Raw genomic sequence first — 26369 nt, forward strand, 5'->3', positions numbered from 1 at the left:
ACGGGGGAGAGGCGGATATGTGGAATGAAAGAAGGATGATAGTTTTATGTCTGTCACTGGCAATACTCATCTTGAAGCCACAATATCATTGCTATGCTTTGTAGTGGTATGAAGGGAGATTAGGGGGCCGTGATAGTTTTACAATGTACTGCACAAACAAAGCTTTCCAACTGATTTCCGCATCGACCACAAGAAAAAGACCCTGTAATAGTCACGTCCATCGTGCAGCAGCGCTGCCAGTGCTGATTGATGTCAAAGGCTTGTTGTTTTAATTAGCGACACTTAACCAACAGGCAGGTTCCTACAGACTTTTCTTTTCTTATGCCTTCCCTCATTCTGCGCTTTTCGCTCCATACGTTCTGCTAAATGAGTTGTAAAACAGCTTATTATTGTCCTTTTTTTCATCTCAGGATTTATGGTTTTAACCAGGACAGTGTTAAGCCTTTACCATTAGAGCCTGCAGCTGGAGGACTTGAAAGAGAAGCATAATATACAGTCCAGGGGTGAATGGGAGGGTAGTGAAATAGTAAAACTCTCAAAAACAGCAAGCACTATGGGAGGGACACGGGGCAACTCTGTGTTTGGTTTTCTGATCCAAGTCTTGCGTATCCGTTTGTGCTAAAGGACTACGTTTGATTGTAAAAATACAACATTAATATTCACACAAAAGAGAGAAGAAAGAAATCTGAAACCTCTGCTGAGTTCATGTGGTCAGATAAAATCAGTCCAAAGGACAACAAAGCCTGTGAACCAGTGAGGCAGAGAGCGACTCCTCGAGGTCAGAGGTCATGCTCGGATTAATGTTTCCACTGCTGCTCAGTATTCTGTGTCCTCTGTTGTAGCCGTGGCCCAGACAACACAGATAACAGGCCCTGTTCGACACGGGCACACACCCAGCTCCGGTTACACACACACACCTGAAGCTCGCCGGGTCCTCGTCTCCACAACAGGTGCTTTCTCCGCTCCTCCGGGGCAACGTGAAACCCAAAACCCTCTGGAGTGTGTCTGAGTAAATGATGCGACTTGCGCTGAAGCTCCAGCTCCTTAGCCGGCTGCACACTTGTGCCTCGGAGCAGGCGAGAGGGGAACGGAGGCAGGCCCGAGGTGGGCGGCCGAGCAGCCAAACTAGACCGGCGAGTCTGCTGTCTAGCTCTGCCTCCTCTGAGCTTTCGAGCAAAGAGGTCAGACTCTATGAGTTCCAAAAAGGAAATGGTCCACATTTCCTTTTGTTTTATTGCTGAAGGATATGACGGACGGTGCTCTAGATGCTAGAACTGATATTGTTTTTAATAAAAGCACACACAAAGGGGGAGACACATGATGCAGAGTCTCTCATCTTCTCTCTTTCTCTCTCCCAGTTTACACACAGTGTTTGGTTGTTTTGCCCAGTGAGCGATGTCTTAACACTGACACACATCTTTTATCGCTGCACCCTGCCCTGTGGCCTCTCGGGACAGATGGTCACTGAGGTCACAATCACATCGCAATCTGTCTGAGATCTTCACCACAGACCTCTCACATTACACAGACACAAAGGATTCCAGTGCACCGCTAGACAACATGGGCCGTCATCTGTTTTCTTACTTCTCTGTGAAATTGCACCTACAGCTTTTCTCAAACTTGTGCCTCCTTTATGCTGTCGGTGACCTGAACAGCCTACCTTTGACCTGGCTTGAGTCAGTCACAGCAGAGTGGCACAAACAGAGACACAAACAGCACCTTCTCTGACTCCCTCTCGCTCTCTTTACCACTGCAGTAGTTAGTGACAGTCTGACTACATCACCAGGAAACGGTAAATACGACATCGTAGTGTCACAAAGCTGGACGCTCTTCAGGCCTTTACATCCTGTGTTCACGCCTCCTCCCAGGATCAAAACTTCATTGTACTGTGTGGCTCACCGACTCCTGGGAGCAGTGAGCTTTTGTCCTACTGATCCCAAAGCCAACTGGCCTCAAAAAGACTACTTTTGACTTCAAGTCTTCAAAGTACCTGAGACTAACCTGGCCTCGAGCGGGGACAGGGCGATATTTGTGCTGTGCGTGTGTGTGTGTGCTTGAGGTTAGTAGTGGCTGGACGGACCAGTTTTATCAGTCAGCCACAAGCCCGGAGTGATGTGCAGTTTGTCTCCTGGCCACCTGATCTTTATCTACCTGATGTGTAATACAGACTGTTTATTTCTCCAAATGTTTATTCTATCACTGATAAAAAGAAAAGAATGTGGGAGTCGTTCTCTCATTGTCAGGACATCTTAGTGCCTAAACTGTCTTTCTTATTTTCTTTTATTGATGGATCACGCTGGATGTTTTTACCTTTGTCCTTTGTTGCAACAGAGCCGTGTAAAGAGTTCAAATTGCAGCACAACTAAATCCGAGGGTGTGTATGAGTCAGGCAGCACGCTGACTGACAGTAGGACCGGCTGACTGGCAGGCCGACTATCCTCGTTAGACAAACAGTGACACACGTACATCGCAGAGGAAGCCCTCGCGCATTGTTCGTCTGCTCGTCTTGTCTGTGCCTCTGGATCATCTTTCCACTTACTCTTTGAGCATACTTATCTGAGTGTCTCCTCTGGCTTTCATGGAACTTAAATAGGTCTCGACTGTCAGACTGCATTTCTGTCAAAGCGCCAATTTTAAAACATGCACACAAACGCCTCGCGCGTCGGGCAGCTGACAGCCGCCACTCTTGTTTGACACATTGCACAAATATCTCCCCTCTTCGCCTTTGTCACGCTGCCCTCCCCTTGCTCCTCTGCTCACCTCTTTTCCTTCCCTCAGGTTTGTTCATGTAGCTGGCAAGAGTATGACTGGAATCTGATGAGCAGCAATGCAGGGCCTCGTGGCAACTATGTTGCCGCCAAAGTGTTCATTAGACTGAGGACATTGTGAGGCCTCAAGGCCAAAGTAATGGGATGGTAAACAGAAATTAAAGTAAACATACAACCTATTTAACTTGTTAAAATGCAGTTCAGTACAACATACATCCAGCCATGTCTCACTTTGCAAACTCAAGAAAGAGTGAAAGAAGATATTTGCATCTTACAGAGCGCCTCCTCTTTGTGTGACATTTTGATTGATTTATGTCAACAAAGATGATTGAAAAGATAATTGCTTTGGCAGGTAGGGGAAGGAGGCAAGTTATTTATAGATGAGCTGATTGTGAAATGAGTGATTTATTTGTTGTTGTTCACTATTACTCATGACATGTTTATCAGTTTGGCCTATTAATTGGCACCAAGGTTTTACAAACTTTGATTATCGACGGAACTGGGTTCCGATAGTGGCCGATGGCTGCACCAGTCACGCAGGAAAGTACATCACTTTTTTGCATGGAGGCTCCGTACACAAAGTCAAGGTAGAGGGGGAGAATAAAAAGTGATCTCTCGAACATATAATGCAACACTATCAGCTTTTGGTCCCCGATACAAGACAGGCAGACAGGGAGGAAAAGAAATCATTCAACTGTTACTTTAACTTGATTACCAATTTGGCATTCTATCTTCCAAATAATCCAGCCACGTATCCATCCATTCATGAAATGAAATCACACACTTAAGGATCCTCCTTACTCCGGGAATATGCACGAATGTGAATGGTTTGCAAGAGTGGCATTTAACAATATACGAGGCACGCGACAGAAGTAATCCTGGCCAGTCATACTGTAAACCACAGAACAGCACATCGCCAATTGCAGATAAATAGAACATATTCCAACGATGTAATCCACCAAATCACACTTCAGGATATTTGCTTCCAAATTAGTAAATTCAGAGTGACAAAAATCAGATTTATTAAAAAACTAGGCTGCAGCAGAGGTAAAGTCGACTATCGTCTTTTTCCTGCTCCAAACTATCGTTATTATATCGGCCTTTAAAAGATCCACCGTCGGTCGTTTTCTAATTGAGTGGTTGACATTAAGATTACTCATGTTGACATTTAAGTGACATTAAATAATGTCATATACGTACACAAACCTCCCTCATTTTGTTCTGTACCTTCATTTAAAGGCTGGCATTGTGCAGTGTTACCTGTTTTTCAGGCCCCCAAACCTCACCCCCCCTCCTTTTCTACGAGTTACCGTTTGTGATTTTTCTTGTCATTCTGGCCCGCAGGCTTTTCCCTCCCTAATAAAAAAAAAAAGAAACACCTTAGACATGTGCCCTACACACACACACGCAAGATAAATGTGAAATGGAGATCACTGTTGCCGATTAGGATGTCACAAAGGAATTTATTGTGAAACTGCTGCCTGTGCTGGTGTTGCGCCAGCGTTGGGGAGGCTGGCTGGCAACTGACATGCCTCTCCTCCATGGCCTCGGGTGCCCTGCCTTTACCTCCTCTGCCAACACTGTTGACTTGTTTATTGCTACCACAATGGCTTCTTAGACACAAATCCGATTTAACTGTCATCCACTTGAACCTTTAAGAGGTTCTCCTTCCTATTAGATTGAATTAAAGTTTCACTGTGAAGTGAGTCTGACATTAAATGCCTCTCGATGTTATCGTAAAATCTCACAGATAAATGACAGCGCCCCGGGGGCCAACATCAGTCTTTAATCCCTGGTTTGATTATCACATTGACATGCATACTCCAGTGATTAAACAGGTGAGCCCTATCTCAGCGAGTGTAAAGACATCCGTCAGCAACAGTCTATTAAGACATCAACGTTGACCCGCAACTCCCCAATTTGCCTGCAGCAGGTGTGCGCTACCAGAAGATTCCTCGTACAGCAAAAACAAGGTGAGAGAGGGCAGAAAGGGGAGGAGGGTAGTGACAGAAGTGGAGGAACAAACAAATGAGCCCTCTGTAGCCTCCTTTTCCCTTCAGGCTGTCGGTACACGGGACTGTTTAAATCTGCTGAATGCAACAATCCAGCGCACTGCCTAAAGGAATTCATGGTGCATGTCGTAGAAGTCAATATGAATTTCTTCCAAATTCCACCACTTAGCAGCATGATCTGCTTATGATGTATGATCTGCCAGTCACTTAAAAAAAGGCATGTGAATGACACAATAATGCACCGGGCAAAAGTGTTCACTGAAAATGCCGTTCTTGATTTCAACACAGGTTTGTTGTGCACAGTGCGGCGTTATCAGAGAACAAATAGGGTGCATCCCCTCAGGTTTAGTAGCGCCACGCTGTTGTTGAGCGTTTTTGTTTTCTAGTCGCCGTGGAACGCGGTCACAAACAAACTGAAACATGATACGGCGTGCGTATGTGTCATTGTCTATGGGGACAACTCAGAACCCGCTCTTAACGGGAACCGGTTATCTATTCCCTGTCAGCGGGTGCTAATTTCAGACCACGTCTGTCACACAGAACAGGTTTTGGATTAATATTTGTCACATTGTTACTGTTTGGTAATGTGGTTTGACTTGGACAGAAATCAATGCAGACTTTGTGTTTACAACTCAAGCAAGTTTCAACAGTCTGCTAGCAGATTTCCATACGGTATGGAAATGAACGGAAACCAACGGATGTCTGGAATGATGGAAAAAAACATATTCAAATTTTTAGCGTGGTTTGCAGAATAATTAACTGTGATGTAAAGTACATGTGATTTGTAGTAAACGGGATGAAACATAAAAACCCGTGGTACAGGCTGTTCTCATACACCCTTCGTAGCTATACCTAAGAAAAGTAATGCACTGTAATTTGTTTATATCCCACAAAATCAAATCATATGTAATCCACGTAACTGTGAATCAGGAAGTATAACGAGCAACAATCATCATGTTACGTAATTAAGTTATGTGACCCAAACCACAATCTTTTCATAAACCTAACTTAGTAGTTTCGTTGCCTAAACCTAACCAAGTTGTTTCCTTGAAAAGACTGTATGCATGTAACGAGCAGAAATTGACACGTGTTGCTGGACATTCGTAGGAAAACGCACGAAAAATGAGGAATAACTTTTTGGAACCCATTTATATCCCACAAAAAAATTGTATGTCATCCACATAGTTGTGAACCGAGGCCTATTGAAGGAGGCTGGGACACGGGCGGACACGGGTCTTGGGGTACGGGGTATGACACATGCGCAGTGTAACTGAAGCTGCGGTCGTGCGTTGCGATTGGCTCAATTTCGGCGAGTGCTGACCAGATTTTTGTTGTACCCCAAAAATATGACGCGTTACCCAGCCTCTTTCAGTAGGCCTTGTTGTGAACCAGGAAGTATAAAGAGCAGCAAACGTCACATAGGGAAGAGGTTGGGGTGGAAAACACCAAACTTTCGCCCAGGAGACCGGTGCTCTTATCTCGTGTAAAACCAGAAGTCAGTGTTGATTTAAGATGGAAGTTTATTTTGAAAAGGAAATTGATATGTGCGTCACCTGTTGCTGAACATTCGCGTGAAAAATGAGGAATAACTTTTCCTAAGATATCATACTTTGACTGGTATGATCCTTAAAAGGAAGCCTTGACCCTGACGCCTGCTTAACATTATTGAATAAAGCGAAAGAGGGTCCTTTGGTGTGGTAACGAGGGAGCTCTATGCCTCCAGGGTCTGTGTGTCTGCGCCCTATGGGTGAGTCACACTGTCATAAACAGATAACCTGAGACAACCTGTCAGACTGCCACAGAGAGAAGGGGGTGAAGTGAAGGGAGGGATGAATGATGCTTTGTTATTGTAGCGGTGAATAGCAATTTGTCTGTATAAAGAGCAGCCTTTTTGCTTTCACATCCGTCCCTACACGTCATTAAATGAGTACAGTAGATTCCTGAGCTGACCTGTGACATGCAGAACAATGCGTACCTGTGTGTGTTCGCTCACACGTGTGATCTACCTGTGTGTGTGTGTGTGTTTGAGTATCTGCATATCATGAAGGAGCACCCTTGTTTGCTCTTCCATGTTTGCTCTTGGGTAGAATTATTAACATTATTAATCGACAATTATGCACGGTCGCCATGGCGTCGGGACATTAATGAGCAACGGACTGAGAGCGGGAAGTTGTGTTCTCCACCTTTATGTCTAGACGTTTAACACACACAGCTACAGGTCGCATTAATGGGAAACACAGACGGCTCAGACATACATTTGGTTCGGATTCGGAGCCTGCAACACGTGCACGCACTCATATTTTACTGCAAATTCAAATGTATAAATTAGGTATGACATTAGGTGTGGTAGTCGGCACACAGGATAAAAGGCAGGTAAAACACACACACACGGGATGTGCTGTAATTCATCGTAGCGTGCGCCGGCTTTGATGTTAAAAGCTCAAGATTAAGGCAGAAACTGGCGTTGAAGAATTGCCTGTATAGCAAATAATTTACAGCAGGCAAGCAGATACACTATACACAAATTCCTTGACCTGAGGAATGTTTGCATGCGTTACGGCCGAGAGTAAACCCCAGAAGAAGAAGAGCTCTGCACCACCGCTGCTCTCTCTTCTTCTTCTACTCTGTTTGTTTTCCCTGAGGACGACCGGGCCGCTCAAAGAGGCAGGAGCTGCGAGGCAATTAGCGAGAGTAGCGGTGTGCGTCCAGAGGCCCCCGAGGCTACGGTCTTGTCCTGTGTATGTATGTGAGTGTCTTTACAAGCCCACACAGTTCCTGTCACAGCTCATTGGCAGCTAGCACAACACAGGAATGAGGCAGGACAGAGGGCGAAGAGGTCGTCAGGAGGGGTGTGTAAAGTAGAAAAGAAAATCAGATTGGTTTTCACCAGTGACGCAATGATAGGCCGTAACCCCCAGCACATATAGGCGGTTTATTAGTTCTGTTTTTTTATTGTTCTAACAAAGTTCTGGGTTTGTTTTTCTTTGAGGGACCTCATACTGAGCGGATCATACACATAAACAGTGCCCACGTTCATCGCAATGAAGGAATCTATCAGCCAGTGCAACCGTGCGGCTCATTGATGAGTTTGTAACCCTCTTGAGATCCACAACAGACCTGTTTTTTAAAGGGGGGTACAGGGGGTCTTTAGGGGGAGATAGCAGGTCAACAGTAGATGTCACATAGAAGCACTGTGTGTCAAGTTGTTCTAGTGAAAAATTGGAAAAATAAAATAAATTGTGAAAGTGTATAAGGGTTTAGAACATTATAATAGAAGTATATGATGGCCATCCGCATGCTCTACTATGTCTAATAAGTTGTTGCAGCAATTTTTGGGTTGACACACATTTGGTGCTAAATTTAAAAATACATTTCCCCTCGAGAATTGATTAAAAATGATCAATAATCCCTCCAAAATACCACATTAAGACACCAAGACCTTGAGGAACACAATAAAAAAAAGCCATGCTGTGATTTGGTATCAAAAACTTTTGACATTTTGAGGTTTCTGCAAGAATTGCATTTTTCGGCGATTGAATTGCAAGCGCTTCTGTTGTGTAAACTGCTCAGAAACCCCCTTATTGTCAATCTAGCTAGGAAAGCCATCCATCCTCTGAATGCTCTAGGTCTCTAGTTTGTGATTTTAAAGTTTCATGAGGCTGTGATTATCCTAGAGGTCACCACAGGTCATTTTATACAGTGAGAGCAAGTTTCAAAAAATGGTCTCACTACAATGAAATGGCTACTATGAGGACTAACATCATCACACATGAATACATATTACCAGACTTGAAAAGTAGTTCTATAAACACAATATGAGCGATGCAATTACTAGAGATGTTTACAAGGTTACATGTACCGAGACGTCTACATGTAGCTACCCGCTTCTTCCACAACTTCAGCAACCAGACGGGCACGGTAAACTCCAAACTTCCTCCATTCTCTCTTTTTCCTTTTCCCTCTGTCTGTAACCCTACACAGCCTCACTGTATCTATTAAATGCCGTGTGTGTGTCTGTGTGTGTGTGTGTGTGTGTTGTGTGTTAAGAGAGCTGCTCTTGTTCTCCTGCCAGTCTTGTTAAGAGGCTCAGAGTTGCGTGAAAGGAGCCTATTGAGGAAGCAGGGTGTTACGGTTAACACAACAAGGACCGCCAACAGCGTGTGCCATTTGGGTTTCTGGATACAAATATTCAAAGGAGTGTATTATTATCACGCTTCTCTAATCTATCTGACGCTAAACAACAGTTCTTTTTTTGGTAACCGGCCACATCTTATTCATCAGATTTTAATTTATTGCTAAACTCACCCAGTGAAGAAGCGTCCTCCTCTACTGTTCCTCCACTTTCCTTGCTTTCAGTTCTTCGTTCCCTGGAAACAACAACAAGTTGTACCTGTTAGCCAAATATATAGTTTTTTTTTCCTCTCTCTCTACGCTTATTTGGAATCCAGCACCCCCGTCATGCATTGTTAAAGGTCCACATGCAAAAACAGGAAGTTTTTGGCCTGTTAATTGGTTGGATTCCAGCTGAGTGCGGGAGCGTGCTGAGCGCTGGCGGGCCGTGTGGCAGCACAAGAGAGTGACGGAGCTGGAGAGGAAGAATGCAGGCCGACCACTCTCCACTCTGTCAGCTCCTCGTCCTGTGGTATCAGCACATCAGCCGTGGCCCGAGAGTGTCTCTGTGTACGTGTGTGTAGAGTGTTGATTTAAGCATGACACAAGCCCCTATATGTTGCTCTGTGTTTATAGCACAGTTTCTGGTGTGATCTGCTAGATTGATCAAGTTTCACCCTCTCGAGCTGCTCATGAACGAGGTGTTGCCTCAGGAGGGCATCAAATGTTAAAGTGATATAGATTGACGTTTCCTAAGAAAGACTAACATTTGACAGTTTTATTGATATAAAGTTAAAGGAGGCAAAGAGGGATGCATTTGGCGTGTGCTTAAATGGATGTTTATTTGGTTACTTTTGTGGCATATTGTGAAGAACAGAGACAGAAAACAGCGGTGGACAAATTAATATAATGCAGCTGCCCTGGCAACGTGCAGTTTGAAGAAACACTACACCAAACTCCTTTCAAAACTCTGCTGATTTAATTGGACGCCACTTAATGAGAGATTAGTACAAATTAGAACGTAATCTATCATTAATAGTGTGCCTTTCTGATGAATTCGGCGAAAAGATGTCTCCCGAATCTGCAGTTATTTTCCATTTAATCTCAGTCGGCCATCCCGCTGGATTTCGGTGGGTGGACTCAGATCATCGGGCCAACCCGTTATAAAAGTTGTCATTTTAAATGAAACATGTGCTGCTCTGTGTTTTGGATGTATGCCGAAGTGAAAAGCATCTCAGAGTGGTCCACACTATGTCTTTAATTACCTCCTAATACGTGTGTACTCTTAAAGTTTTTACTTCACTGATTTCCTTTATGGAGTTCTCAATAAAGGGACGTGTCCCTGTGCTTTTCCTCAGTTAGTGTTTTGATGTTTTTTTTACTGTGTTTAACGGCACTCAGTTTTTTAATTAAAGCCAAGAGCAGCTTTAATTTTATGTGGCATCAGCTGGCTGGCCCCAAATTGACCACACTGTTTGTGTGTTTTTATTGATTAGCGTCTCATTATCCATGACCACGGAGCGGTTTGTGCGTACGTCCATATGTTTGTCGCTTTGATTGAATTCAGTATTAACGAGTATCGAGAGTTATTTGTGAGCGCGGTTATGAGGTCATAAATACGAGTTGGTTTTGGGGGAAAGCTAACGCTCGATAGATGTTTTATTAGCGGGAGATATTTAGCAGAGTTTTCATTAAATTGATTCAAGGCATGATCATAAAACGGGTTCAGAGATAAGTAGCTGAGATGCACGCTGTATCCGTGCCGTTTTCTAACGACACTGAATACACTGGACTCACTCTTCCGGTATGTTTCCGCTAAGCAGTGTTTTTAAGCCATATTTCATATACCTAAGCTCTGAGTCAAACAGTCTGTGGAGGCGGAATCAAACCACGTGTTTCACCCGATTGTGCAACACCTGAAACTCACTCCACTGTGCTTATATACCATCATCCTGCAGCTCACGCTCGCTTCCACACGCAGAGCGCCGCGTTTACATCTGAAAATCATCCACTTGGCTCGCTGACCTGCTGCGAGGCCCTTCGCGTGCTCTCTGCATCCTCTCTGTTTATTTATTTGTCTGTGGGAGTGTTTTTGCTCTGCTGCACAGAAGCTTGAGTGTTTGCGTGTGTGTGCCCAGTTTTGGGGTTGTTTGCATGCATTTCACTAATCTGTACAGGTGATTCATGCTCACTAGTGGGTGCAGTCTTGTTTGTGTGTAGCTACCGTGCGGGGGACTCCGGTGTGGTCAGTTTCCCCCCGAGATCACCGTGTCTCCCTGCAGACAATCCCTCGGCTGCACTGTAAATATTTAGCTTTCAAAAGTGGAACCCGGTACTCAGAATAGATGCAAATCATCTTCACCACTAAGCTTCATGAATGACTTTTTAAAAAAACAAAACTGTCGACAACAATATTGCTGTCTCGGTACGCCGTCCGCCTTCTCCACATCTGCCCACGAGACGTTCGGCCTTTAATTTGTGCCGACTGCGCGCTGCCAAATCATCGGTAGTATCTTTTAACCTGCCTCTTATTTTCTCTCTTTTTTTTCCACCATTATCGGTTTACTCTCGTATGTATTCTCTTTTGAAGGAGCTATTTTTGTCGTTCCCTTTTTTTTTAGATACTTTTCAGCCTTTTTCTGTCCACTATAATTTTCTTTCTTCCTCTGTGTTCATCTGTTAAACATAAATATCGCCTCCTCCTCCTCCTCCTCCTCCTCGTCTGTTTCTCCTTTTTCTCTCTGTGTGTCACTCCCTTTCTCTTCCCCCCAAATCTGGTTTAATCTCTCCCAAAGCAGAACGAAGCTGGGCAGTTAATGTTGGAACCACTTTGTGGTGGCATCATCTAAAAACTGCCAACAATTTGAACCAAATTGAACCCTAAACCTGCAGAGAGACGGTTCCTGTTTTGCTGCAGGTGTGTTCTTCTTGTATGTTGTACATGTACACCAGTGACAAGCTGTGACTTGTGGCGCTGTCCCAACCGCTCCGCTGTTGATTGCAGCGTTGAGTGATTTAGATTTTGGGCTGATGCACGGCGGTGGCATTCGGATATCCGCATGCAGGCATTCGCACGTATACATGCACTGATTTCCTCCCTCAGGCCGCCTCTCGCTCTCTCACAGCAGATAACAACACTATTTGTGTCCCCGGCTGAAGGGGGACCAGAGAACTCCGACGTCGACTGATGTAACGCGAGAGAGAGAGAGCGGCTCGGAGCGTACGTGACGGCTCGTATGTACGACGTGCCTGCATGCGAGTGTGTGTGAATGTTTCTGATGGCGAGCAGAAACACAGTAACCCAAAGGTGCACACACCTCCGTCACATGTCGTCTTATCTTTCAATCCATATTCAGTAAAACGTTAATGTTCATCTCAGCGGTTAAATATTTGACTTAAAGTGAGATCTGTCTTTCCCACTTCTGGTTTTGTTCAAACACTGCGTGTGTGTGTGTGTGCGTCTTTGCTTTGCTCTTCTAGCAAGATCTGGTTCAAGGCTCATTTCCTAATTACAGTGCTGACCAGAGGTAATTACAACCTTAGATTAGGAGCTGTTTCTCTTTTTTTTTTTACGGACCCACTGAAATGCAGCAATTTGTGGTGGCTTTCTGGGATGAGCATCCTCCCTCTCATCCTCTCTCTCAGCCTCCATCTGTCTCTCCTCTCCCTCAATACTTCCCTGGAGTTGCTTTAGGAATTTGGGGGATTTTTTGGGGGGGGCTTTTTGCAGATGATCCAATCTAAAAAATAGCAGCATTTAATGTAAAGCACGAGAGTTTATTTGTCTCATCTGCTTTAGAAGATACAGACGATCTTGTAAAACGACAGTGAGCATTTGTGCGTCTGTGGACGCGGAGGACAGCAGTTATTTGGGGTTTGCGCTCAAGCTGGGGCACTCCGAAGCCCTCAGATCCCTTCGCATGTGCGTGTATATTTATGCAAGGTTTTGAAGTGGTTCTTCTGAACGCATCATTTGGCTGCATCGGCGAGCTCTTCTTCAATTTAGCTTGGCGGGCGTACAGGCTGGGGTTTGCCTCCGCATACCGCTGGGTCAGCATTGATGTGTGAGAGAGAGAGGCTGAGGCCCTTGAAGCCAGGGGTTTTGTTTGAGAGAGCGGCTCTCGGCTGTCAACCCGGGGGAACGCCCACCCTCCACCTGACGAGCATTTAACTCTGACGGAGGAAGAGTTTGGACATCTTGAATCCTGCTTCCTAATTGTGACGAGCCCTCCCTTTCACATGGCCTTGGGAAAAACAAACACACACACACATATTCCAACTTTCTGCCTTGTCGACTTCCCTCTCTCTTCCTGCTGCGTGAGTGCCCCACTCCAGTCCTCCTCTACCTCCACCTCCCCCGTATCCCTCCTCTCCTCCCTTCACCAGGCCTCCTCGCCTCAGCACCTGACTTTTAACCCTCTAATCCCCTTTGATGCTGAGGGTAAGATGCTTCAGGCACTGCCCCTAATTGGCGTAAAACAGAGCTCTGGCGATACAAGGCACGACGTAGGGCTGCACAATTAATCGAATATTAAATCGCAATCACAATTGTGGCTTCCCAAAATTAAATGAACATGATCGACTGCGATATTGACGTTTAAAATGCGCGTTCGGCTAAAAGAAAACGCTGCAGCATATCAAATCAAGCGCTTCCTAAACAGCCAGCCACCAGCCGATTATCGACATGTTTTGGCTTAGGTATAGATACAACCAATGAGTTTATGATTAAATTTAAAGCTTAAAATTGTTTATCTAGCTCTTAACGTTGCTAATTTTGCTCTCGAAGTGCACCAGATTGAAGCATTTAACTTTAAAATGTAGCTAACAAACACATTGCAATAGATATAGCAGAAAAAAACATATTGCAATGTCACTTTTTACCGACATCGTGCAGCCCTAATTTGTACATTAGCAGGAATGTAGCACAACATGGAAGTGTTTATGTGAAAGTGCAATAAAAATATGTTGTCACTAAAATCAAAGAATAATCGTGATAAATAATCGTGATCTCAATATTGATCAAAATAATCGTGAATAGCATTTTGGCCGTAATCCTGCAGCCCTATGTAGCACGATGTGAAAGAAGTAGAAAGAAGAGTGGCGACACTCAACGTAAAGAACTGTACATCTACAGGCCGATCTTTTTTAGTCGTGTCTCAACACATCAAATGAAAGAAAAACAACTGCCAATCATTGTCACCAGGAAGATTTAGACATCAGTGCTCTCTGGCACAGATAATGAAATGGCAGCCTTGATTTTGTAAAAAACAAAACAGATAAAAATACAGGCTGACACAATGTTGGTAACCAGATCCTGGATGGGTAGCGTGGTTTGGACATCACTGTCACAGTGGTGTGTGACAGCAGGCCTGCGCTTAATTGCTTAAATTGGGTTGTATGACCGAGGACTCCTTCGTCTTAGTCATGCTTCCCGTCCACAGACCGACATTTAAGGGCAAAGAAAAGTCCCGTGGGGGCCGGGATAATCCACCCAGTGAGCACAATGCGTCTCAGTTAATGCTCACACCGGCACACACAATTGCACACTTTTATCGCCATATGTTATGCAACTAATATTTTGACTTTGTGAGATTGAACTCTACCTCATTTGTTCCTTCTCTCGGACTTCTTTCAGTGTGTCAACAAGCGACTGTACAAACACAACAGTCTGCTGTGTGGAGCAGAGAACAACTACGCTGGCACAACCGCTCTCTCTCTCTCTTGTAAAGTGTTACAGTCTGGGCATCATACAGCAGCCTGAAAGTTCCCCACATTAGTGAAGCATAATTGGCCTCCTGCGGCCCGCTCTGCTGTGTCTGGTAGCCCTAATATAAACCAATTACAACCATTATATGCTGTCAATGACACAGTAGCTTCTCTTATAGCATAATGACAGCCTGTGAGGGAACACATGGCGAGGAAACAAGCGGTACACACACCGGTGCAGGGGTTAATAGTGGGGCTATTGGGGTATAGTTTATGTTGCCTGTTTTTGCCCCCGGGAAAGGTTAGGCGATTTTCCGTGCCTGTTTGTTGTGGGGGGTTGTGTAATAGATGGTAATCTGGCTGAAAGCTGGAGGGATCGTGGTCAGAAGACTGTTCTTACATGAATTAAGCATCTCAAACTAAAGACATATGTTGCATTTTTTAACACATTTTGATCACTGATTGGTCTCCTGGTTGGTTCTGGTCTTTCATATAGTAAAGAATCATTAAATGTCTCAGTGTTGACACAGTGAGGTTTAAACAAGGACTGATTGGATCACCTTTCTGTGGTTATCACCCCAGCAACAGAGCACAAACACTTGCATAACTGTAAAAGATAAAACTCCTTTTTTAAAGATCCCTCTCAAGAGAATCAATTTGGAAAAGATGAGATGATGTCATCTGGAGGAAACAGATGCACTTTGCAGTTCTTTATATAACTCTTCTTCTTCTTTTGGAAGTGATTTATGTCAACGTGTTGAGTCCTGCCACTTTATTTGATGTTAGTTTATTGAGTGGAGTGGGTCACTCGGGAGATTTAATCTTTCAGGAATTTGACCTCGTTGCTCTGCTGCACACACGCTCAAGCAAAGTGATGTCTCTCTAATTTCTGCTTCTTCCCATCTGAGCCTCATTCACCTGTCTCTCCGCTGCACCGCCTTAAGCTAAAAAATCAAACGCCAAATTTTGTTTTTTATAATGAAGTCATCTTTATAACAGTAGCAGCTGTTGATAGACATCTTAAATATTGTAGGGTGGCACCAATCATGACTGAAACTTGGCCACCAACGCTGTATGACAGACATTTTTCTTGTCTACCATCCATCAGATGAGGTCACAGATTATTTAGTAGCTTAATGAATTCCTCAAGATTTGTTTTTGTTCTTATCAGACTTAGCATTGGCACTCTTTCCCCAACCTTCACTGTAAACACTTGCTGTTAATTTACAGCAGGATTTCAACAGTATTAACCTGTTATTGCTCAAAACAGTGCTTTACTGTTAATACAAAAGAAAACCTGTTAAATTACGCTCATAGGCCGTTTTTTAACTGAACTATAATGCATTCTTAAAAAAACAGCACTTTACTGCTGATCAACTGTCTAAAGTATCATCAGTAACTGTTTCATGCAGTATTGTTTAATTCTGGGACCTGATCTGCACATGTGAGGCTTGTACATTGTACATGATTGTAAAATCAGTGAATTAGCTTTATTGTTCTTCACTCACATGTTGTTCTGGTTTGCATTCTGTACTCAGCTATAGACATACATTTTTGGGAAAAGTGTCAACAAGTCTTATTATAGCCTTTTTCCTAACAAGTGCCTTTAATTGTATTTAGTGTGACTATTCCTATGTCTGTAACCTGCTAAATCTATTTATCTAGGCAAAAAATAATGTTTATTATGTAAAAAATTAAATTAATTCACTGTAAAAACAGCTATATAATGTATCTTTAAACAGTAAATTAACTGTAAAATACTGTGAAATTAATAAAGTTCAAACTGTATTTTTTATTAACAGTACAAAGCTGTAAATTTCAGCAGCAGACAGTATAATAATGTTAATTTTACAGTAACATAAAGACAGTTCTTTACTGTTATTTTACTGGGAAATTCTTTTGGGAAAGTTTTTTGTACAGTGCTGCACCAAAAGTGCAAGGAAAGTCTCTGAAAAATAGAAGCTGGGATCTACATGCTGCAGTAATGATTTGGTGGTATATCAACTTAGACAATATCACCCTCCACTTGTCTCCAGATATGCAATGTTGTCAAGATCATCATGGATTTAAACCTCCATGCTGCTGACTTTGCATTATCTGACCGCTTGCATATCGAAACCATTTGAGTCTCCTATTAAACTGTGTTGCTTTGGGACGTTGCCCCTGCTGTGTGGGTCCCAAAACAGCTCTTCCTCTGCGGTCTAGACGCTCGGCTCGGTTCGGCTCCTGCATGCTGCATGCTGCAGGCTGCACGGCGTCCTGCGGTCCAACACCAGCCCAACTCATCACCGCCTCGAGGGCTCCTTCTGCTCCGCGCACACGCTCCCTTTAACCAAATACTACTTTATTGTTTTAGAGATCTGCAGCTTTAGTGGCGCCAATAAAAACCTGTTGCATCCATAGAGTCACCGCAGTGATCATGTTGATTTAGGTTGTTTTTTCATCTTACAAGATATGCATCTATATAATTATTATTGCAGTAACGCACTGTGCGTAAAAAGCATGTGTTTATAATATGATCGACTTGAGCAGAACAGAAACACGGTGTTGAATTCCTCTGGTGAGTTTTCTTAAAGGGAGTTGTCGCACAGATATAGGCACCGATCAGATGGCTTATATTTTAAAAAAGGGGACATAAAGCTGACAAAGAGTTTACACTGAGAGAGGATTCACTTAATGTAGTTTATCGAGATGTTTTTTAAAGTTAATCCATTTGTCAACGCGCGTCTTTACGCACGTCTTGATCCAGCTCCAAGCGTCAAAGCTCAAAAACACATGAAATGTTTTTTAACCTTATTTCTTATTTAGTTAAAGCAGGAAACTCTTACCCTGAACTCCGAAGAAAAGTAAAGTTGCGAGCTCAGTCTGCGCTTGTGTCTTTATCCAAGCTGAGCAGCTCACCGATATAAAGTATAACTCCAAAGACTTTAGTAGTTTTCCATGTGCGTCTAAGTTTAAAAAAAGTTTTTTTTTTTAAAAGAAAAAGTTTGTGTGAGAGTGTTAAACTTATAAGGAACTGTCTTCATCAAAATCCTTGGAGAGGTACACCGACCTCCACGTCAAGGAATGCGCTCAAGTGCCGACTCCCCTGGACAAAAAGCGCTTTATTGGTGAGCAGAGGAGAGAGTGGAGGGATGGGAGGAGCTGAGCTGAGCTGAGCTGAGCTGAACAGAGAGGAGGAGAACAGAGCAGAGCAGAGAGGATCAGAGTATAGAGGAGCAGAGATGAGTAAAGTAGAGTAGAGAGGAGCAGTGAGGAGCAGAGTAGAGTAGAGTAAAGCAGAGTAGAGTAGAGCAGACTAGAGTAGAGCAGAGTAGAGTAGAGAGGAGCAGAGTAGAGCAGAGTAGAGTAGAGTAGAGTAGAGCAGAGTAGAGCAGAGTAGAGTATAGCAGAGTAGAGTAGAGCAGAGTAGAGTAGAGAGGAGCAGAGTAGAGCAGAGTAGAGTAGAGTAGAGTAGAGCAGAGCAGAGTAGAGTAGAGCAGAGTAGAGTATAGCAGAGTAGAGCAGAGTAGAGTAGAGCAGAGTAGAGCAGAGTAGAGTATAGCAGAGTAGAGTAGAGCAGAGTAGAGTATAGCAGAGTAGAGCAGAGTAGAGTAGAGCAGAGTAGAGTAGAGTAGAGCAGAGTAGAGTAGAGTAGAGTAGAGTAGAGTAGAGTAGAGCAGAGCAGAGTAGAGTAGAGCAGAGTAGAGTAGAGTAGAGTAGAGTAGAGTAGAGTAGAGCAGAGTAGAGTAGAGCAGAGTAGAGTAGAGTAGAGCAGAGTAGAGTAGAGAGGAGCAGAGTAGAGTAGAGTAGAGCAGAGTGGAGCAGAGTAGAGTAGAGAGGAGCAGAATGGAGTAGAGCAGAGTAGAGCAGAGTAGAGTAGAGCGGAGCAGAGTAGAGCAGAGTAGAGCAGAGTGGAGCAGAGTAGAGCAGAGCAGAGCAGAGTGGAGCAGAGTAGAGTAGAGAGGAGCAGAGTAGAGCGGAGTAGAGTGGAGTAGAGCGGAGCATAGCAGAGTAGAGCAGAGTAGAGTAGAGAGGAGCAGAGTAGAGCAGAGTAGAGTAGAGTAGAGCAGAGTAGAGTAGAGAGGAGCAGAGTAGAGTAGAGTAGAGCAGAGTGGAGCAGAGTAGAGTAGAGAGGAGCAGAATGGAGTAGAGCAGAGTAGAGCAGAGTAGAGTAGAGCGGAGCAGAGTAGAGCAGAGTAGAGCAGAGTGGAGCAGAGTAGAGCAGAGCAGAGCAGAGTGGAGCAGAGTAGAGTAGAGAGGAGCAGAGTAGAGCGGAGTAGAGTGGAGTAGAGCGGAGCATAGCAGAGTAGAGCAGAGTAGAGTAGAGAGGAGCAGAGTAGAGCAGAGTAGAGTAGAGTAGAGTAGAGCGGAGCAGAGCAGAGCAGAGTAGAGTAGAGAGGAGCAGAGAGGAGCAGAGTAGAGCAGACTAGAGCAGAGCGGAGCAGAGCGGAGCAGAGCAGAGCAGAGTAGAGTAGAGTAGAGTAGAGTAGAGCGGAGCAGAGCAGAGTAGAGTAGAGAGGAGTAGAGCAGAGTAGAGTAGAGCGGAGCAGAGCAGAGCAGAGTAGAGTAGAGAGGAGTAGAGCAGAGTAGAGTAGAGCAGAGAGGAGCAGAGTAGAGCAGACTAGAGCAGAGCGGAGCAGAGCGGAGCAGAGTAGAGTAGAGCGGAGCAGAGCAGAGTAGAGTAGAGAGGAGTAGAGCAGAGTAGAGTAGAGCGGAGCAGAGCAGAGCAGAGTAGAGTAGAGAGGAGTAGAGCAGAGAGGAGCAGAGTAGAGCAGACTAGAGCAGAGCGGAGCAGAGTAGAGCAGACTAGAGCAGAGCGGAGCAGAGTAGAGCAGAGTAGAGCAGAGTAGAGCAGACTAGAGCAGAGCGGAGCAGAGCAGAGCAGAGTAGAGTAGAGTAGAGCATGGTGAACTGTAAATTACCTCATCGTAGAACTATATTTGGACAATCAGCGTTCTCATATAACGGGCTTTCAACTCTGGAACACATTATTACCAACTGAAATCAAATTAATTCCAGATATAAAGTCCTTTAGAACAAAGGTTAAGTGCTGGTTAAAAGCAAACCACAGCTGTATTCATTTTTAGCTAATTGTACTGTAAATTACCAAGGTGTACTGGTGTATTGTGTGATGTGTTTTTTATTGTATTTCCATCTTTGTAGTGTATTGTGCGATGCTCCTAACGGCATCTGTAAGATTTCACACACTGGAGGAAAACAAGCAGTAAGAGCTGATCTGAGCTCATGAACTCCGACCAAACGGTCAAACTAGGCAGCGCTGATCAAAGATGAATCAATATTATGTTACGTTAATGCCTATTTCTCTCCTCAAATGTTCTCAGAATCATGTCGTAGTGATGCCAAAAAATATACTGCCTACTGCCACTTTAATTGATTCTCAAAATAGTTATCAATTATTTTTCTGTCAATCGACTATTAGTCGACTAATCATTGCAGCTCTACAGCTCTGTCATAGTAAACATTAGTGGTTAAATAATATGATAAATTAAAAAAAAAGCTATCAGTTTCTGCATGAATATTATCTGTTCTCACACTTTATCTCTCCAGTGTACGTGCAGCGTACTTTAGCACACATGGTTGCTTCATTCATAGAGCCATCTTCAAGCTATTGAATGCTTCCTAACGCCAGTCACAAACTGGCCGTTGGCAGCTGGCAGCCTGTCTCAATGTCAGCCGGTCCCAACGAGGTGCAGTAAGGCGATAGCTCTCAGGAACCCGTGTCACCTCCGATGTGTACTTTTAGCCACATGTCACCGAATTAACCGGAAACCTGAAGCCTCGTGTGTACAGCGCTTTATAATGTTTGTATAAGTTTGACCTTCACGGCAGAGCTTCTGTTTTCTCTCCACATGTTGACAAGAAATTGTAAAAAAAAAAATTTAAATTGAAACCAGGACAAATTTCTCCTGTGTGATGATGTCACTCCTCCTCGTGCTGAAGGCGGAGAAACTCCCAAGAAGACAAATATCCAACAAACAGGCCCCCCGAGGGCGTCGCACGTGTCTCCTTGAAACCTCCCCCACCCCTCGGTGTCCTCTGGACAGGGGACACTTTAGTTCCACTTGTCGAGCTTTTTTATGTACAGTTTACTTTTTGATAGCAGCCTCCACAAAGTCTCGTGCCTTTCTCCTTCTGCTCCTACTGTAGGAGTCGTCGCATGTTAACACACGCACCGTGCCATCTGCAAGGCATTACAGTAAATTGCAGGAATAGAGAAATGATTTCACGCACGTCCCGCGGGGTCCAGATGTGGCTCCTCAGACGTAGCCACAACTGCATTTTTTACGTGTTCAGGAGAAATAAAGGAGGAAATAAATCTTCGCCTGTTGCACTCAATCACACACAGGCTCACAAAAGCAGCGCTCGTGCTCTGTCCATCTCTGTTTCTCCCCCTCATAAACATAAACCTACAACGGCAGAGAGCTGAGGTTATCCAGGTAACACTGACGGTGAGTTATTTATCTTAGTCGTTCAGCCTGTATGTGTTGGACGGTGAGGAGGACCAGCGTCTCCAGAGCTGCAGGTACTCAAGGACTCACCTCCAGACTGGCGCCTGCCTGTTATTTTTCTGCAGAAGTGCATTTGTTGTTTGAGTTTTACAGCGAAAACTGCTGCGAAAAAAATCAAAATCAGCGTGATCTGATGTTGCAACAACTGGTTGTCACATTAGAACAAATAAATAAATAAGTTTATCCAGTGTAAAAAACAGTGTTGCCATGCCAACGTGCATATTGTAGTAATGTCAGTGTTAACTCAGGGTAAACAAAAGGGCTGAAACTTGCAATTTAATTTAATAATAAAAGGCTCAATATTTCCTAAGATGGATTTGTAAATTAAAATAAATATTTAATAGAATTTAATCTCTACCTCATCAGGCATAATTTCTTTTACAAAACAAGACATAGATTGATTCGAGATATTTGACCAGCCACCAAAAGCCTGATTTTTTTTCTGATTATATTACTTTTTTCTCTTTTTATGAATTCATATAACTGTTCTGTTATATTTTCTGTACTCTTTTCCCGCCTGTGTAATGGTTTAAATGCTATAACAATACCTTCTCCGCACTTCCAGGATATAATCATGGTGGGGAGATATTAGATTTATTGATTATTTGTTCATTTCATTTGATATTTTTTGCCTGAAAACAGTCATATTTAAGGCTGTTTACCAGAATCAGCCTTCTGTGTGTAATTATAGAATATAAACTTTCCCTCAATTCTGAGAATATTTCTACATTTCAGCTCACAATTTATTACAACATTCAAATTATGATTCCTGCCAATACACAGCCCTAAAAATTAGCCAGCATTGTAAAACCGAAAGATGTCAACAACAATCAGTAAAGAAACAGATTATGAAGTCCGTACATGAAATATCATAAAGACAACCAGAAAACAAGACACAGCTCAGCAAACACAGCAGACTATTGTTAAACTAATTAAAAAATATGCGTAGAGAATTGTTCCTCTCATCATGTGAAGGAATTGACAGCACTTTATTCAGTTACATTAAAAAAACATTAAACATTCTACTTTAATCCTCCCGCTACTCATCACGTTTGAAGTCGTGACCGCTCTGTTCTCCAGTTAAACGACCACAACAGGAAAGTTTGTGTAATCCGTTCCACATATTTGTACAATACGGGACAGCGGGCGCTTGGTCAGTGGTGTAAATCACAGTCCTAGTGGCTGTAACATGTGCCGTCAGCACGTCGGGCTCCTAATCACCCTGGCTCAGTAAAAGATGGCGAGGCGGCGTACAGCCCGCTCCGTAACGCTGCCCAGGGGAACCAGTAAAACACTGGTTTGCTGCTGAGCCAACCGCAGCCTGCTAACGGCAGTCGGCCACACAGCACCACGATGGGTGTGTTTGGGAGGTGACAGGGATTTCTTCTTCCTCTCAGTCAGTTTTCTATAGAAATCATTTCTTAACTTCTCACATTTTCTCTCCTGTTCTTTCACATTTTATTGCATTCACTAGTGTGCAAATTTGTTTTATATGTTTGAGCAAACTCAAAATGCTCAAGTGTTTCGTCAACCAGCAGTCTGTCACCACTTTCTCTTTCCCCACCCTGGTTAGGCCCTAATCCCCTTTTTGTTTCTGGCTGCTTCCCTTTCTCTCACATTTGCTTCACCATTATCGGACTTCATGACTTCATTTTCTTGCCTCTGTGATTTATGGTGACTTTTATACCGTGGCTAAACTTTACTTCAACTTCAGCTTTAGGGAGCTTGCGTGCGTCACTCACTGTAGATCTCACCTGTCACGTGATTTACGTTTGGAATTAGGTACACTTCAAGAAAATAAAAAGTCAAAGATGCAGAGTAGCAGTGGGATTGTCAAATGAAAATGATTGTGAACATCAGTTTGTATTTTAACTCCATGCAGGGATAGAAACATTTGTATTTGCGACTCACAAAAGCGTTGATGGATTGGTTTTATCTCCCAGTCCACACAGAGACAAAGAGCTTATCAGAAAGGCTAAACTGACTCTAAACAGACTAAACTGTCTTTGTCCTTGTGTCCTTGTGGAGTTGCCACAGTCTGGTATGCTTATTCATACATTTTGAAGTGGTAGAGTCTCGTTTCTATTCAGCCTGGTCGCACAAAAAAAGGCATATAAATGACGCGATAATGCACAAGGCAAAAACATGCAATAAGAACGCAGTTCTCGCTTCATTTGTACGCCGTGTAGTTTGGACTGACTGTAATGTAAATGCATCAGCGTGAATAAGCTACAATCCGAGCTAGTGATGTAGAATAAGAAGAGGGAAAGGCTGCTTATGGTGGATGGGTCCAACAAACACAGGACTTTCAACCAGGAGGCCGCTGTTTTGTTTTGTTTTGTTTTGTAAGCGACATCAGTGACGTGTTTTTTAGTGATGTTTGTGACGTGTTTTCCGTACTTATTTAACGTTGTTTCTGTACGTATTTTACTTAGCACTTAGTACTTAGTTTAAGACCAACCATGACTTTTTTTTCACTTTACAGTGACAATTTGTTCTTTGATTTTTGGATAGGTTTGTTTCTGGATGTACAACATTAGTTAATTTCTTACTCTTTTCTCCTGAGTTTTGTGTCCCTAATCATTTGCTGTAAACTCAATTATTATTTAGTCTATGCTTGCATTATTGATTCAGAGTGATCTTTATCGTAGGCTTCCCTCGTTGGAGTTAGGATTAAAACAAATAAATAAATAAAAGCAGAAATAGCAGCAAAAAATAGAAATATAGAAACTTAAATTTGAATTCACAAAGGTATTTACAAATTTACAGAAGTGGACGTTGAAGACAGATGTTTAAAGAAAAATCTTTGTTTATTATAATTTGTAATAATATTATTGTGCCGTATATACAGTGAGTATACAGTAAGGGCTTTAGGGTTGTCCTTGACCCTGTGACCTGTTACCACCGTTACCTTCTCGCCAAGCAGACGCCCGGTCGTGGAGCGAACGCAGACCACCGTGAAGACACAAACTATATTCACACTACACACAGCTGTACCTTCCATAATCACATCTGTAGATCCGTTCAGAGACACGAGCACGTGTCTTGGTTTGAGGTGTTCCTGTTTTTGTTGTTCACAACATGCCTGTGGGCTTTTTTTTTTTTTACTTTTTTGAAAAGTAGGAAACAAACAAGGAAAGTGTCCCTGCAGGAGAAGATATAGGAAGAGAGTCAGTGAAGCTGAGAGCAGTTCACCACAAATGGACCTTTCACTCATTCACTTACTCCCCAGATTGTCAGTTGAAACAACAAACATGCTGTCGTTTGAGAAATTGAAGTTAGCGGGGTGATCTTTTTACAGCTCCGCAAACAGAATGAAGTGTCCATCAATCTAAAAACAGCTTGTGCAGCACATTTTGTAGACAAATAAAGCCACTTTTTAATCCTAAATATTTGTCATAATGTTCTATTTTATCCTCACCGACAAAACTTTAATCCTAGAAGTCGATGCTGTGGAATGCAAAATAATTATTACTTGCGCTCAATTGAGAAAGATGATTGACTTTTTTTGCTTTTTCTGGAAGCTCTAACCTGATTTGGAAAGACTGAGCTGGAAGTTTGTGGGCGGAACAGCTTTATGTTTGGTGGTCCTATAAACTTCATGGGCGTAGATAATGATTACATTTTAATTTAGCAGTGGGCTGTTCCATTGACATTACTTATATAGGAATGTTTGTAATATTCAGCACAATTAGCATGGGGAGCGGTTTTGGGAATCATGCGTTCCCATAAGGACAGCCTGGGAATGATCATCCTGGGTTGTTTCTTCTGCTCATTATTCTCTCAGCTTTTAGAGGCTGAGGTGTGATCGTGTTCTTTGTTTATTATATCTGCATATGCATGACATGCATCTGTGTTCATGTGTGTTTTGTAAAGATGCATGCCACCCCCCCTCCTCTATCCACAACAAAACCCGTCACACGTAAATGTGCTCTGACGGCAGTATGTGTGGGCTGCCGTGAGACACGACCGATCGCTTTACTCGCGGGGCCCGGTCTGCCTTTCTTCCCACAGCGCCTCAGTGCCCGGTAGGTAGGAAAAAAACCATCCGTGGGAAGGAGAAACCTGGGAAGGGAGAGGAGAGATGCTCGGGACGTCCACGGGTTAATTAGCGGCTGCTATGGGAACCTGGAAAGGGGAATAATGAAGCAGAAGTTGTCACTGTTTGTGTGAGAACAAACACATGATGCTCTAGATCAGATAAAAGTGAAATGTTGACTCTTCCCACCTGTCCTCTCATGCCAGCTTCACCCATTATAAGTCAATCTGTTCCTCGTAAAGCTGTCTTCTGTAGAGGAACCTTCCTATTTAACACTATTAAAACACATTTTATTATCTTGTTTACGTCCTGTAGTTGGTCTTATGCTGATTGGACCCAAAGTGGGGAATATGTGTCCCACATTGAACTGCAGTTTTGAAGGTGAAGAGGGCACCAGAGGGGTGCTCACCCGAATCATATCATGTTGCCCTTTCTCACCATTTGTCAGTGAGAGGGCGTGTTAGACAGGCTGTGTTAACAAACCTCGCTTTGGGAAACACAGAGGCTGCGGTCCAAAAGACTTTTTCTCTTAGGAAGGTTCCTGACAGAGTGAAATGCCCCGTAAGTATCTGAGTAGCAGTCATGATAAGAGCTGTTTGAATCCTCTAAATGTTAAGGAAAGGTGCTTCAATGCTTCCTTTCTTATCTACCAAAGGAAAGAGATATTACGCCCCACAATTCTTTGCGGCCGCAACATTTAAAGCGACGCACCATTCGGCCGTTCATGAAAACAAACAATATGCTTATCTTAAATATTATTTTCATACAGTCATATACTAATTCATGTTGATAAATATGAACGGACAACCAATTTGTTTCACTTTATTTCTATTTATTTATTTCAAGCAAGTAACAAATAAGTAAAAAAACAAAACAAGAATAACAAGAATAACAAATTATTAAATATTACGTCCGAAAAGGAGTAGGAAGAAATATACATTTAATGGTTCTACTCCTTCACCATAACTCAAACAATAACTCAATATTTAACGTATAAACTTTTGTGGTAGCCTATAGGTTATTCCTTTTTTATTTATATTCCAACCATGGTAATGAAGTGATATTTTTCACCGGTTGTCCACGTTAGGTCAGATAATCCTTTATATATGTTGATGTAAAGTGTTACAGCAGCAGAAGGACCTGCGGTATCTCTCTTTAACACCGCGGGTGAAGCAGGCTGTCACTGAAGGAGCTATTTAAGAACGCACGGGGGGAAGCAGCG

General features: G+C 43.2%; 2 protein-coding genes across 2 annotated transcripts in view; one reads left to right on the forward strand and one right to left on the reverse strand.

Moving 5' to 3' along the window:
* The window catches only part of vasnb (vasorin b), a 29051-nt gene extending 11316 nt beyond the window's left edge, over window positions 1-17735 (reverse strand). Inside the window, exons 1-2 of the mRNA XM_037793553.1 lie at window positions 17425-17735; window positions 9086-9147 (exon numbers count right to left, since the gene is read on the reverse strand). The gene's annotated coding sequence lies outside the window, so the exon portion shown is untranslated. The remainder of the gene's footprint in view (window positions 1-9085; window positions 9148-17424) is intronic.
* The window catches only part of coro7 (coronin 7), a 136258-nt gene that overhangs the window by 81188 nt on the left and 28701 nt on the right, over window positions 1-26369 (forward strand). The gene's annotated exons all lie outside the window — the stretch shown is intronic.

The sequence above is a fragment of the Sebastes umbrosus genome, chromosome 14 (assembly GCF_015220745.1).
Source record: "Sebastes umbrosus isolate fSebUmb1 chromosome 14, fSebUmb1.pri, whole genome shotgun sequence".
Classification (NCBI taxonomy): domain Eukaryota; kingdom Metazoa; phylum Chordata; class Actinopteri; order Perciformes; family Sebastidae; genus Sebastes; species Sebastes umbrosus.